At 43.9% G+C, this 12,771-nt stretch overlaps 1 long non-coding RNA gene across 3 annotated transcripts; it reads right to left on the bottom strand.

The window, feature by feature from the left end:
* Positions 1-1,172: 1,172 nt before the first annotated feature.
* LOC143099248 (uncharacterized) lies at positions 1,173-3,785 on the bottom strand. Of its 3 annotated transcripts, XR_012981446.1 has the most exons (7): positions 3,695-3,785; positions 2,748-2,831; positions 2,546-2,633; positions 2,351-2,443; positions 2,140-2,222; positions 1,715-2,008; positions 1,173-1,546 (listed from the first exon to the last, which is right to left on the bottom strand). It is a non-coding gene; the product is annotated as an uncharacterized LOC143099248 (long non-coding RNA). The 3 variants fall into 3 exon arrangements; XR_012981445.1 differs by lacking the exon at positions 2,748-2,831 and having other exon boundaries at positions 1,715-2,014; XR_012981444.1 differs by lacking the exon at positions 2,748-2,831.
* Positions 3,786-12,771: the final 8,986 nt, after the last annotated feature.

Here is a 12,771-nt window from a genome sequence, read left to right as displayed (position 1 = left end):
TTGAACAGGTAACAAATGAAGATGTTGGTCAGACTGTAATAAGGACAATAGCAATAGGCTAATAAACAAATGCCCATTCAATCAATGATATAATAACAAGTTATAGTGCTTTACTGCATAATGGACTAAGTGCATGTTGAACAAATGTGCCTTTAGACGCCTTTTAAAAACACTGTAAACTATCACAGGAACAGAGTTCTGTGCAACTTATTGCACCCACATGGAACCACTGAGGAAGAGTCTTGAATTTAGCGTTCATGAGTAGGCCTAGTCGACAGAACAAATGGTAATCAGAAGACAGCAGTGGGCGGTTGGGGAAGTACATCTTGATCATTGAATTGCAATAACAAGGAGCAGATTCAGTCAGTGTCCCATATAGGCCAAAGTGAGAGATTTAAATGTAATGCTGGCTACTAGGCTACAGGGGGAGTGTAGGAGAATAGGCCTAGGAGTGGATATGCATGCCCAATATCCATACCCCATCTTCCTCCTTGCTGGAACAGTTGGCTATATAATGTATTTTCACTGTAGGCCTATTAAGACACATTATCTATGTATCTATCTAATTTTAATTATGGTAGCCATAGTAGGCTACATGTGAGATTACAACAATAATAATGAATGTAGTAATACAAACTAAAATGACTAATGAGTAAATGAATGAATGCCTTTATTGTTATTGCATTGGGAAAGAAGTAGGCTAGTTCTAATCTGCTAGTGCTAATCTGCTTGTTTTTAGACTCTGTAACATAGGTGGCTAACTATTTCCAATTGTCCTGTTCTGTTTACGGTACAACAAAACTGTCACACTTAGATTTTGAATCAATTACGATGAAAAACACGTAGCTTATCAACAAACAAAGAAAAGTGAGATTGCTTTAGGATGATATGCTTTACTTTTCCAAAAGATGTTGACACATTAAAGAAAATGACATAATATTCATTGTGATCCTTCTTTTAGACTCTGTAACATAGGTGGCTAACTATTTCCAATTGTCCTGTTCTGTTTACGGTACAACAAAACTGTCACACTTAGATATTGAATCAATTACGATGAAAAACACGTAGCTTATCAACAAACAAAGAAAAGTGAGATTGCTTTAGGATGATATGCTTTACTTTTCCAAAAGATGTTGACACATTAAAGAAAATGACATAATATGCATTGTGATCCTTCTTTTAGACTCTGTAACATAGGTGGCTAACTATTTCCAATTGTCCTGTTCTGTTTACGGTACAACAAAACTGTCACACTTAGATATTGAATCAATTACGATGAAAAACACGTAGCTTATCAACAAACAAAGAAAAGTGAGATTGCTTTAGGATGATATGCTTTACTTTTCCAAAAGATGTTGACACATTAAAGAAAATGACATAATATTCATTGTGATCCTTCTTTATAATCTGCCGCTGCTGCTGGTTGTGTTTATGGTGCTGATGGTGTTTGTGCTGCTGTTGGTGCTGCTCCTGCCACTGACACAGCTGCAGCTGGTACTGCTACTGTTGCTGGTGGTGCCTCAACAAACTGCTGCACATTCTCTGACTAAGGGAAAAGCGCATCGTTGTTAGATATGTATGTACAAATGTCTTTAAACACAATGGTTGCACTTGAAATCATTCATTCTTCGCTTTTTAAGTATTTTCTGTGTTTTTAAGGAATGAAGCAAAACTACAGCAATCTAGACAGCTTGATACAATTGTACATATATACCTGGAGATTGAAATCTGCATTAAAGGCTGGTAGTGGTGATGCTGCTGCTGGTAGTGATGCTGCTGCTGGTGCCCAGCGTCCTTGCCTCATGGGGGTGGGTTGTGGTGGGGGGGCTGTGCCCGGGCGTCCTTGCCTCATGGGGGAGAGGGGTGGCTGGTGGGGGGGTGAGAAGCGCTGTGCCCCAGCGTCCTTACCTCATGGGGTGGGGGTTGGAGGGGTGAGAGGCACAGCAGGTGTTTCTGCTGCTGCTGGTGTTGCTGGTGATGGGGGTGATGGTGGTGCTTCAACAGACTGCTGCAGCTCAACAGATTAAAGTAAAAGCGCATTATTGTTAGATATGTATGTACAAATCTGTTTTAGTCTGTAAAACACACTGGTATGCAAAAGGTTTTAGACAGGTTCATACAATTGTACTGTATATATACCTGGAGATTGTAATACGCATTGTATGAGCGTACCACCTGCCTCAGCTTTTCAGCAGTGAAAGCTTTACGCCCTTCACCTTTTCCTTTAAAAAATGCATCAAAGTGTATCAAAATGACCATAGTGAGGAACAAAGTTAAAGTCAAATCATGTTGCAACAGCTGTGTGCATGCAGTTGAAACAGTAACAGCTGGTTATTCAATATTAACGTACCGTCACTGACTGAGGCAAAGGGCAACTCCTCAGGCCACCAAGGCGGCCTGTGTTGTGACAGATATTCAGGCCGAGACAAACCCTGACTCAGTGCTGAGATAGAAGGGTGTTAAAGTGTACTGTAATCAGATTCAGTAGTCTGCATCATTTTGATCTTTAAATAAGGAAATTGAAAACATAGAATGCCAGTCATACCATGTTCTTTTATCAGACGGCCAATTGCCATCCGGCAATGTGTGCCACTGATATCAGGGTCAACGTATGGCCTCTCCCCCCAAAGCATCTGTAAGACAGTACGCTCAGTGTCATTAAAAACAAATGTTAAGGTTCCTTTTCTGAACTTCAAGAAAGGATTGACACAAAAACAAACCTTAACACCACTTTCATTTATACATACCACTTGACACACCCCTATTAGTGAACATGTTCAGCAGCTCAGCCTTCCTGTCATTGGTCCAAAAGGCCTCAAGATACTTTGGCCCTAAATGAACCGTAACCGAAACCCCCCCCCCCCTTGAAATCCATTATCAATTAGGTTTGTGTTGCCATGTCAATATAATTTTTATCAAAACTCAGGGCCAGATTGTGACCATACTAAAAGAATTGTTCTTCCATTGAATGTCATCTTCGATAGATCTAATCTAGAGGCGATTGCTCTAAGACTACAGGGGAAGCACAGCCTCCTCTAAAATATCACGGGAAATCACATCAAATAACACTATTACATTAGCTTCTAGCCTACTATATTCCAACTAGAACATGCTGAAAAATTGTTCATCTTCATGGCTAGTTTGTTCAGCAGTAAGGTTTTGCCGGTCATTTATCGTGATTTCGCACCCGTAATACATTGCTGTGACGACACGATCCATCAAAAAACCATGCAAAAAACCCATAGACACTCGGCTTCACTGGACTTTCAATGGCACTACAGAGTGGGCTGATCTCAGTGCAGAAAAGCTACACGTTTATTGGACAAGCGCCACAAAATCGTCATTTCCAGGGAAGCCCGGCTTCTCTGGGAGTGAATGGGACAGTGGGATGGCCCGGACGCCGAGCTTCTGTATGATGATTGGAGGAACCGTCATAGAGGCTGGACACCATTAGTTGGCGTGCTATGTAACGGTGTAGGCTACATTATGCCATATCTGCCATGCCAACTCTAGCCTACTGTTTGGCCTATTCTGGGTTTTGGGATAATTTTTGCCCTCAAAGAACAATATAGCACCTTATTAATAATATTAATTTAATAATTGACCATTTTTATCAGAGCTTCCCCTGTTCCAAAGAGCAGCAATCGCCACTGATCTAATCATTGAGATGTTGTTGAATAAATATTACATATACCTGTGAAATTGAAGGTGGGTGACTCACTGCTGAAGTCAACCCATACGGCAAAAGCCAGGGGTGCTCCAGCCTCACCACCGCACCAATTCTTCATCTGAAAACAATATAAAAAAGATTATACTTTCCATCTCTTTTAAAAGCAGCCTCCCTCCCTTTCTTTCTTCACTGTACCCAATATTAGCGGGTGCACATCTTTACATCTAGCTCTCCAATGTCACCAACTTTAACATTACAGCTACACTGTCAGGCTAAAAAATACCCTGCCACTGATTGAACTCCACGAGGCCCGGCTGGCCCTCCTTCTCTTTTGCACCACCGTCCTCTGTCTCTTCAAACCTTTAATGAAAAATGAAAATGATGAACATTTAACATGAATTGAGACATGTCCCACTGTATATATTCTGAAAGCCTGACCTACTTTCCTGCAGACATTGCATATCATACGATCAGTTGTAGGTGTGATTTAACATACAATAGGACATGTCCCACTGTCCTGCAAACTTTGGAAGACATAAATCTATACATGGCTCTATTTTGCATATTGGCGAACGAGGTACACGATACGTTTTGAGCTCCAACTCAAAGGCAAAGCAGTTTCAGCCATGCAAACCATATCCATAACCATACCTACCATAACCATACCTACCGTAGATAGCCTAAATGATATATTTTTTGAACGTCTGTAGTGTGGAGATGTGATTTAAGCTATAATAAGTTATTGCTTGGGTGTTGCTAGGGTACATATGGTGGTTGCTATGGAAAATAACAAAGCAGTGAAATCGCAAACGTTTAGGCATTTTTACATTTTTAGCCAAAAAACTCACTTATGTTGGTCCGATCAGTATGAAATCAGAATATGTTGAACAACGGGACATCACAAACAAGCCAGGCTCAGTTTGGAGTCGGTGGATTATTCCCGGAAGGAGATAAACTGTTCGAAACGTACAAGGTTTCTCTCTTCTGGCGCGGTAACGCTAGGTGCTAGAGGGATGGGACCAAGATGAACAGCACCGCCTTGAGGCCCCTGACAAATGTTCCAAAGGTGGGATCTCTGAGACACCCACAAAAAGAATTGTGAAGGAAAAACATAAAAAAAGTTGACCACTCCCACTTCATATGTGGAGTTGTGGGTGGTAGCATGGAGCTACAAGGCTGAAATTCAAGTCAGACCTTCTGCACATGACCCACATGGAGCGTGCAAAGTTTCATCCCTCTAGCTGTAACGCAAAGCATTGTGTCTGCAAAAAATACTTTTTTGACTATTTAACATTTAGCCATTTTTCAATTTTTAGCCAAAAAACACACATATGTTGGTCAGGTCAGTAAATGTATATAGCGTTGCTAGGGTACATATGGCGTTTACTATGCTAAATACCGTGGTTGCTGTGTTGGTTACTATGGTCATATTGTGGTTGTTGATAGGGTAATTTGAATGGTTGCTATGGTGTTGCTAGGGTAGATATGGTGGATGCTATGCAAAATAACACGGTTGCTATGGTGGTTGTTAGGGTAAGCATGTTGGTTGCTATGGTGGTTGCTAGCTTGACATTAAACAAGTGGTTGCTAGGGTAATTAAGATGGTTGCTAGGGTGTTGCTATGGTAATTAAGGTGGTTGCTTGGGTGTTGCTAGGGTACATATGGTGGTTGTTATGCAAAATAACAAAGCAGTGGATTTGCTAACGTTTAGCAATTTTTACATTTTTAGCCAAAAAACTCACTTATGTTGGTCCAATCAGTATGAAATCAGAATATGTTGAACAACGGGACATCACAAACAAGCCAGGCTCAGTTTGGAGTCGGTGGATTATTCCCGGAAGGAGATAAACTGTTCGAAACATACAAGGTTTCTCTCTTCTGGCGCGGTAACGCTAGGTGCTAGAGGGATGGGACCAAGATGAACGGCACCGCCTTGAGGCCCCTGACAACTGTTCTAAAGGGGGGATCTCTGATACACCCACAAAAAAAACTGTGAAGGAAAAACATAAAAAAAGTTGACCACTCCCACTTCAGAGGTGGAGTTGTGGGTGGTAGCATGGAGCTACGAGGCTGAAATTCAAGTCAGACCTTCTGCACATGACCCAAATGTAGCATGCAAAGTTTCATCCCTCTAGCTGTAATGCAAAGCAATGTGCTGGCAAAAACTACTTTTTTGGCGATTTAACATTTAGGCATTTTTACATTTTTAGCCAAAAAACACACATATGTTGGTCAGGTCAGTAAATGTATATAGCGTTGCTAGGGTACATATGGCGTTTACTATGCTAAATACCGTGGTTGCTGTGTTGGTTACTATGGTCATATTGTGGTTGTTGCTAGGGTAATTTGAATGGTTGCTATGGTGTTGCTAGGGTAGATATGGTGGATGCTATGCAAAATAACACGGTTGCTATGGTGGTTGTTAGGGTAAGCATATTGGTTGCTATGGTGGTTGCTAGCTTGACATTAAACAAGTGGTTGCTAGGGTAATTAAGATGGTTGCTAGGGTGTTGCTATGGTAATTAAGGTGGTTGCTTGGGTGTTGCTAGGGTACATATGGTGGTTGCTATGCAAAATAACAAAGCAGTGGAATTGCTAACGTTTAGCCATTTTTACATTTTTAGCCAAAAAACACACTTATGTTGGTCCGATCAGTATGAAATCAGAATATGTTGAACAACGGGACATCACAAACAAGCCAGGCTCAGTTTGGAGTCGGTGGATTATTCCCGGAAGGAGATAAACTGTTCGAAACGTACAAGGTTTCTCTCTTCTGGCGCGGTAACGCTAGGTGCTAGAGGGATGGGACCAAGATGAACGGCACCGCCTTGAGGCCCCTGACAACTCTCCCAAAGGTGGGATCTCTGAGACACTCACAAAAAAACTGTGAAGGAAAAACATAAAAAAAGTTGACCACTTCCACTTCAGAGGTGGAGTTTTGGGTGGTAGCATGGAGCTACGAGGCTGAAATTCAAGTCAGACCTTCTGCACATGACCCTCATGGAGCGTGCAAAGTTGCATCAACAAACTAGCAACCACAACCCTATTCTCAACCAAAATGATTACCCTAGCAACCAGCATAGCAACCACTTTATTTAGCATAGCAACCACCATATCTACCCTAGCTAAGTAGCCTAAATCATATATTTTTGAAATGCACTCAGATATATTTTACATTCAAATATCAACTGGACAGCTGTATCTTACCATGATATGCGCATCATTGACCACATGGGAGACGTTGCGATTTCTCCTAGTGGCCTCCGCCCAGGTCGAACTCCTCTCTCTAAATTTAGAGAGTCGTTTGCTCGTTCTTGCTTGCATCTTAAATTAATTCACATTAAGTATTAACACACCTAACACTCACTCTCATCTTTAATGTACTTATCATCATTTATTGGAGAGAATGGGGGGGGGGGAGGGGGGGGGGGGGGGGGGGGGGGGGGGGGGGGGGGGGGGGGGGGGGGGGGGGGGGGGGGGGGGGGTGTCCCAACAGCTGCTATTAATTAAGTTGAATTGGGACATCAGGAAAACGTTATTACTGTATTCACAAAACATTACATGTAGTTGTATTAACTCTGTAACAGATTGCATAAAGCTAGCTCAAATACAAAAGCACTTCTTGACTAAGGTTATTATATTATGCGCATTCATCTGCGGATTACATTCGATTGCACATGCCTGTTTTGGACAAGCATGCTATCTAATAGCCTTACCATGGCTATTGCTAACAAAGTTAAAATTACAACACCTTAACCTACCACCTATAATGGCACTTTATTAGGATATGTATACAATCTATAGATTAGCCTATATAGATCATGCTATTCAACAACTTCAACATTACTAATTATGTGTGTTGTAGGGTAACGTTAGGTTATTTGCAAGCAAGCATAGGCTAACGGTTAACGTTTCCTAACTTTAGCTGATACACCAAACAACGAATAGAGGCTAACAAACCTAACGATACTAATCTTACAATTTTGCAAAATTATGGGGGAGAGAAAATGGAAATATGATGTAGCCTAATATAGGCTAGTACAATGTAATTGTAATCATTACAACCGATTGACGTCTTACCTTGAAATGTCCCTCCAAGCTGGATGGAAGCTGGGTTGATATCTTTTTACTAGTTCGTCAAATGACACGCCGTAACAGGCTGTCATTGATCCACAATGGGCGTGAAAAGACACGCTAAAAGACTGAAAGGCGTTACATGACACGCTAAATTGCTTTAAAAGTGGCGTGCTATTTTACGCCATCTCGTGAGATCACGTTGAACAGCGCTACCATAGCACAATGGACTGGACGTCACTGTTTAAAGCACTTGAAGCATTGTGCCGGCGTCGCAGGTTCTGATCGTGCTTCATGACGTGACCTTCCCGTTAATTTTACCGATGTCCTGTAGCGTAGTCAGTGCAATCGCGAGTGCGTGCGTGTGTAGGTGCGTGCGTGCGTGCGATCTCGAGATCTCTTAAGAATCCAATTGCGTGTCTGTTTCTAAATGTTTGCTGTCTGCCTGTTGTGCTGTTTACAGAGGGCACTTATATTAACCACTGATATCAATTGCAACAGCCGGAGAAATAAAAAATATTTTTCTACGAGGAGGGCCTTTGGCTTACAAACGCTACGGCCAACATCACGAGACTGTCATAATGGATAGAACACCCAGCACTACATCAAACAGCGCTACCATAGCACAATGGACTGGACGTCGCTGTTTAAAGCACTTGAAGCATTGTGCCGGCGTCGCAGGTTCTGATCGTGCTTCATGACGTGACCTTCCCGTTAATTTAACCGATGTCCGGTAGCGTAGTCAGTGCAATCGCGAGTGCGTGCGTGTGTAGGTGCGTGCGTGCGTGCGATCTCGCGATCTCTTAAGAATCCAATTGCGTGTCTGTTTCTAAATGTTTGCTGTCTGCCTGTTGTGCTGTTTACAGAGGGCACTTATATTAACCACTGATATCAATTGCAACAGCCGGAGAAATAAAAAAATATTTTTCTAAGAGGAGGGCCTTTGGCTTACAAACGCTACGGCCAACGTCACGAGACTGTCATAATGGATAGAACACCCAGCACTACATCAAACAGCGCTACAGTAGCACAATGGACTGGACGTCGCTGTTTAAAGCACTTGAAGCATTGTGCCGGCGTCGCAGGTTCTGATCGTGCTTCATGACGTGACCTTCCCCTTAATTTTACCGATGTCCGGTAGCGTAGTCAGTGCAATCGCGAGTGCGTGCGTGTGTAGGTGCGTGCGTGCGTGCGATCTCGCGATCGATCTCTTAAGAAGCCAATTGCGTGTCTGTTTCTAAATGTTTGCTGTCTGCCTGTTGTGCTGTTTACAGAGGGCACTTATATTAACCACTGATATCAATTGCAACAGCCGGAGAAATAAAAAATATTTTTCTACGAGGAGGGCCTTTGGCTTACAAACGCTACGGCCAACGTCACGAGACTGTCATAATGGATAGAAAACCGAGAACTACAGTAATCAGCGCTCCCGTAGCACAATGGACTGGACGTCACTGTTTAAAGCACTTGAAGCATTGTGCCGGCGTCGCAGTTTCTGATCGTGCTTCATGACGTGACCTTCCCGTTAATTTTACCGATGTCCGGTAGCGTAGTCAGTGCAATCGCGAGTGCGTGCGTGTGTAGGTGCGTGCGTGCGTGCGATCTCGCGATCTCTTAAGAAGCCAATTGCGTGTCTGTTTCTAAATGTTTGCTGTCTGCCTGTTGTGCTGTTTACAGAGGGCACTTATATTAACCACTGATATCAATTGCAACAGCCGGAGAAATAAAAAATATTTTTTTACGAGGAGGGCCTTTGGCTTACAAACGCTACGGCCAACGTCACGAGACTGTCATAATGGATAGAACACCCAGCACTATATCAAACAGCGCTACCATAGCACAATGGACTGGACCTTGCTGTTTAAAGCACTTGAAGCATTGTGCCGGCGTCGCAGGTTCTGATCGTGCTTCATGACGTGACCTTCCCGTTAATTTTACCGATGTCCTGTAGCGTAGTCAGTGCAATCGCGAGTGCGTGCGTGTGTAGGTGCGTGCGTGCGTGCGATCTCGCGATCTCTTAAGAAGCCAATTGCGTGTCTGTTTCTAAATGTTTGCTGTCTGCCTGTTGTGCTGTTTACAGAGGGCACTTATATTAACCACTGATATCAATTGCAACAGCCGGAGAAATAAAACATCTTTTTTTACGAGGAGGGCCTTTGGCTTACAAACGCTACGGCCAACGTCACGAGACTGTCATAATGGATAGAACACCCAGCACTATATCAAACAGCGCTACCATAGCACAATGGACTGGACCTTGCTGTTTAAAGCACTTGAAGCATTGTGCCGGCGTCGCAGGTTCTGATCGTGCTTCATGACGTGACCTTCCCGTTAATTTTACCGATGTCCGGTAGCGTAGTCAGTGCAATCGCGAGTGCGTGCGTGTGTAGGTGCGTGCGTGCGTGCGATCTCGCGATCTCTTAAGAAGCCAATTGCGTGTCTGTTTCTAAATGTTTGCTGTCTGCCTGTTGTGCTGTTTACAGAGGGCACTTATATTAACCACTGATATCAATTGCAACAGCCGGAGAAATAAAAAATATTTTTCTACGAGGAGGGCCTTTGGCTTACAAACGCTATGGCCAACGTCACGAGACTGTCATAATGGAAAGAACACCCAGCACTACATGACACAGCGCTCACGTAGCACAATGGACTAGACGTCGGTGTGCAAAGCACTTGCATTGTGCCAGCGTCACAGGTTCTAATCTTGCTTCATGAGGTGACCAACTCTGTCACGCGGTCTTCCGTTCATTTTGCCGTTGTCCGGTAGCCTGCGTGCGTGTGTAGGTGGGTGCGTGCGTGCGATCTCGCGATCTCTTAAGAAGCCAATTGCGTGTCTGTTTCTAAATGTTTGCTGTCTGCCTGTTGTGCTGTTTACAGAAGGCACTTATATTAACCACTGATATCAATTGCAACAGCCGGAGAAATAAAAAATATTTTTCTACGAGGAGGGCCTTTGGCTTACAAACGCTACGGCCAACGTCACGAGACTGTCATAATGGATAGAAAACCGAGAACTACAGTAATCAGCGCTCCCGTAGCACAATGGACTGGACGTCACTGTTTAAAGCACTTGAAGCATTGTGCCGGCGTCGCAGTTTCTGATCGTGCTTCATGACGTGACCTTCCCGTTAATTTTACCGATGTCCGGTAGCGTAGTCAGTGCAATCGCGAGTGCGTGCGTGTGTAGGTGCGTGCGTGCGTGCGATCTCGCGATCTCTTAAGAAGCCAATTGCGTGTCTGTTTCTAAATGTTTGCTGTCTGCCTGTTGTGCTGTTTACAGAGGGCACTTATATTAACCACTGATATCAATTGCAACAGCCGGAGAAATAAAAAATATTTTTTTACGAGGAGGGCCTTTGGCTTACAAACGCTACGGCCAACTATATCAAACAGCGCTACCATAGCACAATGGACTGGACCTTGCTGTTTAAAGCACTTGAAGCATTGTGCCGGCGTCGCAGGTTCTGATCGTGCTTCATGACGTGACCTTCCCGTTAATTTTACCGATGTCCGGTAGCGTAGTCAGTGCAATCGCGAGTGCGTGCGTGTGTAGGTGCGTGCGTGCGTGCGAGCGATCTCGCGATCTCTTAAGAAGCCAATTGCGTGTCTGTTTCTAAATGTTTGCTGTCTGCCTGGTGTGCTGTTTACAGAGGGCACTTATATTAACCACTGATATCAATTGCAACAGCCGGAGAAATAAAAAATATTTTTCTACGAGGAGGGCCTTTGGCCTACAAACGCTATGGCCAACGTCACGAGACTGTCATAATGGAAAGAACACCCAGCACTACATGACACAGCGCTCACGTAGCACAATGGACTAGACGTCGGTGTGCAAAGCACTTGCATTGTGCCAGCGTCGCAGGTTCTAATCTTGCTTCATGAGGTGACCAACTCTGTCACGCGGTCTTCCGTTCATTTTGCCGTTGTCCGGTAGCCTGCGTGCGTGTGTAGGTGCGTGCGTGCGTGCGATCTCGCGATCTCTTAAGAAGCCAATTGCGTGTCTGTTTCTAAATGTTTGCTGTCTGCCTGTTGTGCTGTTTACAGAAGGCACTTATATTAACCACTGATATCAATTGCAACAGCCGGAGAAATAAAAAATATTTTTCTACGAGGAGGGCCTTTGGCTTACAAACGCTACGGCCAACGTCACGAGACTGTCATAATGGATAGAAAACCGAGAACTACAGTAATCAGCGCTCCCGTAGCACAATGGACTGGACGTCACTGTTTAAAGCACTTGAAGCATTGTGCCGGCGTCGCAGTTTCTGATCGTGCTTCATGACGTGACCTTCCCGTTAATTTTACCGATGTCCGGTAGCGTAGTCAGTGCAATCGCGAGTGCGTGCGTGTGTAGGTGCGTGCGTGCGTGCGATCTCGCGATCTCTTAAGAAGCCAATTGCGTGTCTGTTTCTAAATGTTTGCTGTCTGCCTGTTGTGCTGTTTACAGAGGGCACTTATATTAACCACTGATATCAATTGCAACAGCCGGAGAAATAAAAAATATTTTTCTACGAGGAGGGCCTTTGGCTTACAAACGCTATGGCCAACGTCACGAGACTGTCATAATGGAAAGAACACCCAGCACTACCTCACACAGCGCTCACGTAGCACAATGGACTAGACGTCGGTGTGCAAAGCACTTGCATTGTGCCAGCGTCGCAGGTTCTAATCTTGCTTCATGAGGTGACCAACTCTGTCACGCGGTCTTCCGTTCATTTTGCCGTTGTCCGGTAGCTTGCGTGCGTGTGTAGGTGCGTGCGTGCGTGCGATCTCGCGATCTCTTAAGAAGCCAATTGCGTGTCTGTTTCTAAATGTTTGCTGTCTGCCTGTTGTGCTGTTTACAGAGGGCACTTATATTAACCACTGATATCAATTGCAACAGCCGGAGAAATAAAAAATATTTTTCTACGAGGAGGGCCTTTGGCTTACAAATGCTACGGCCAACGTCACGAGACTGTCATAATGGATAGAAAACCGAGAACTACAGTAATCAGCGCTCCCGTAGCACAATGGACTGGAC

This window comes from Alosa pseudoharengus, unplaced genomic scaffold (genome assembly GCF_046254945.1).
Source record: "Alosa pseudoharengus isolate Yale_2024_CS ecotype anadromous, Long Island Sound unplaced genomic scaffold, YU_APseudo_1.1 YU_APseudo_1.1_scf_26, whole genome shotgun sequence".
NCBI lineage: Eukaryota > Metazoa > Chordata > Actinopteri > Clupeiformes > Clupeidae > Alosa > Alosa pseudoharengus.
This window is presented reverse-complemented; position numbering and strand designations above follow the sequence as displayed.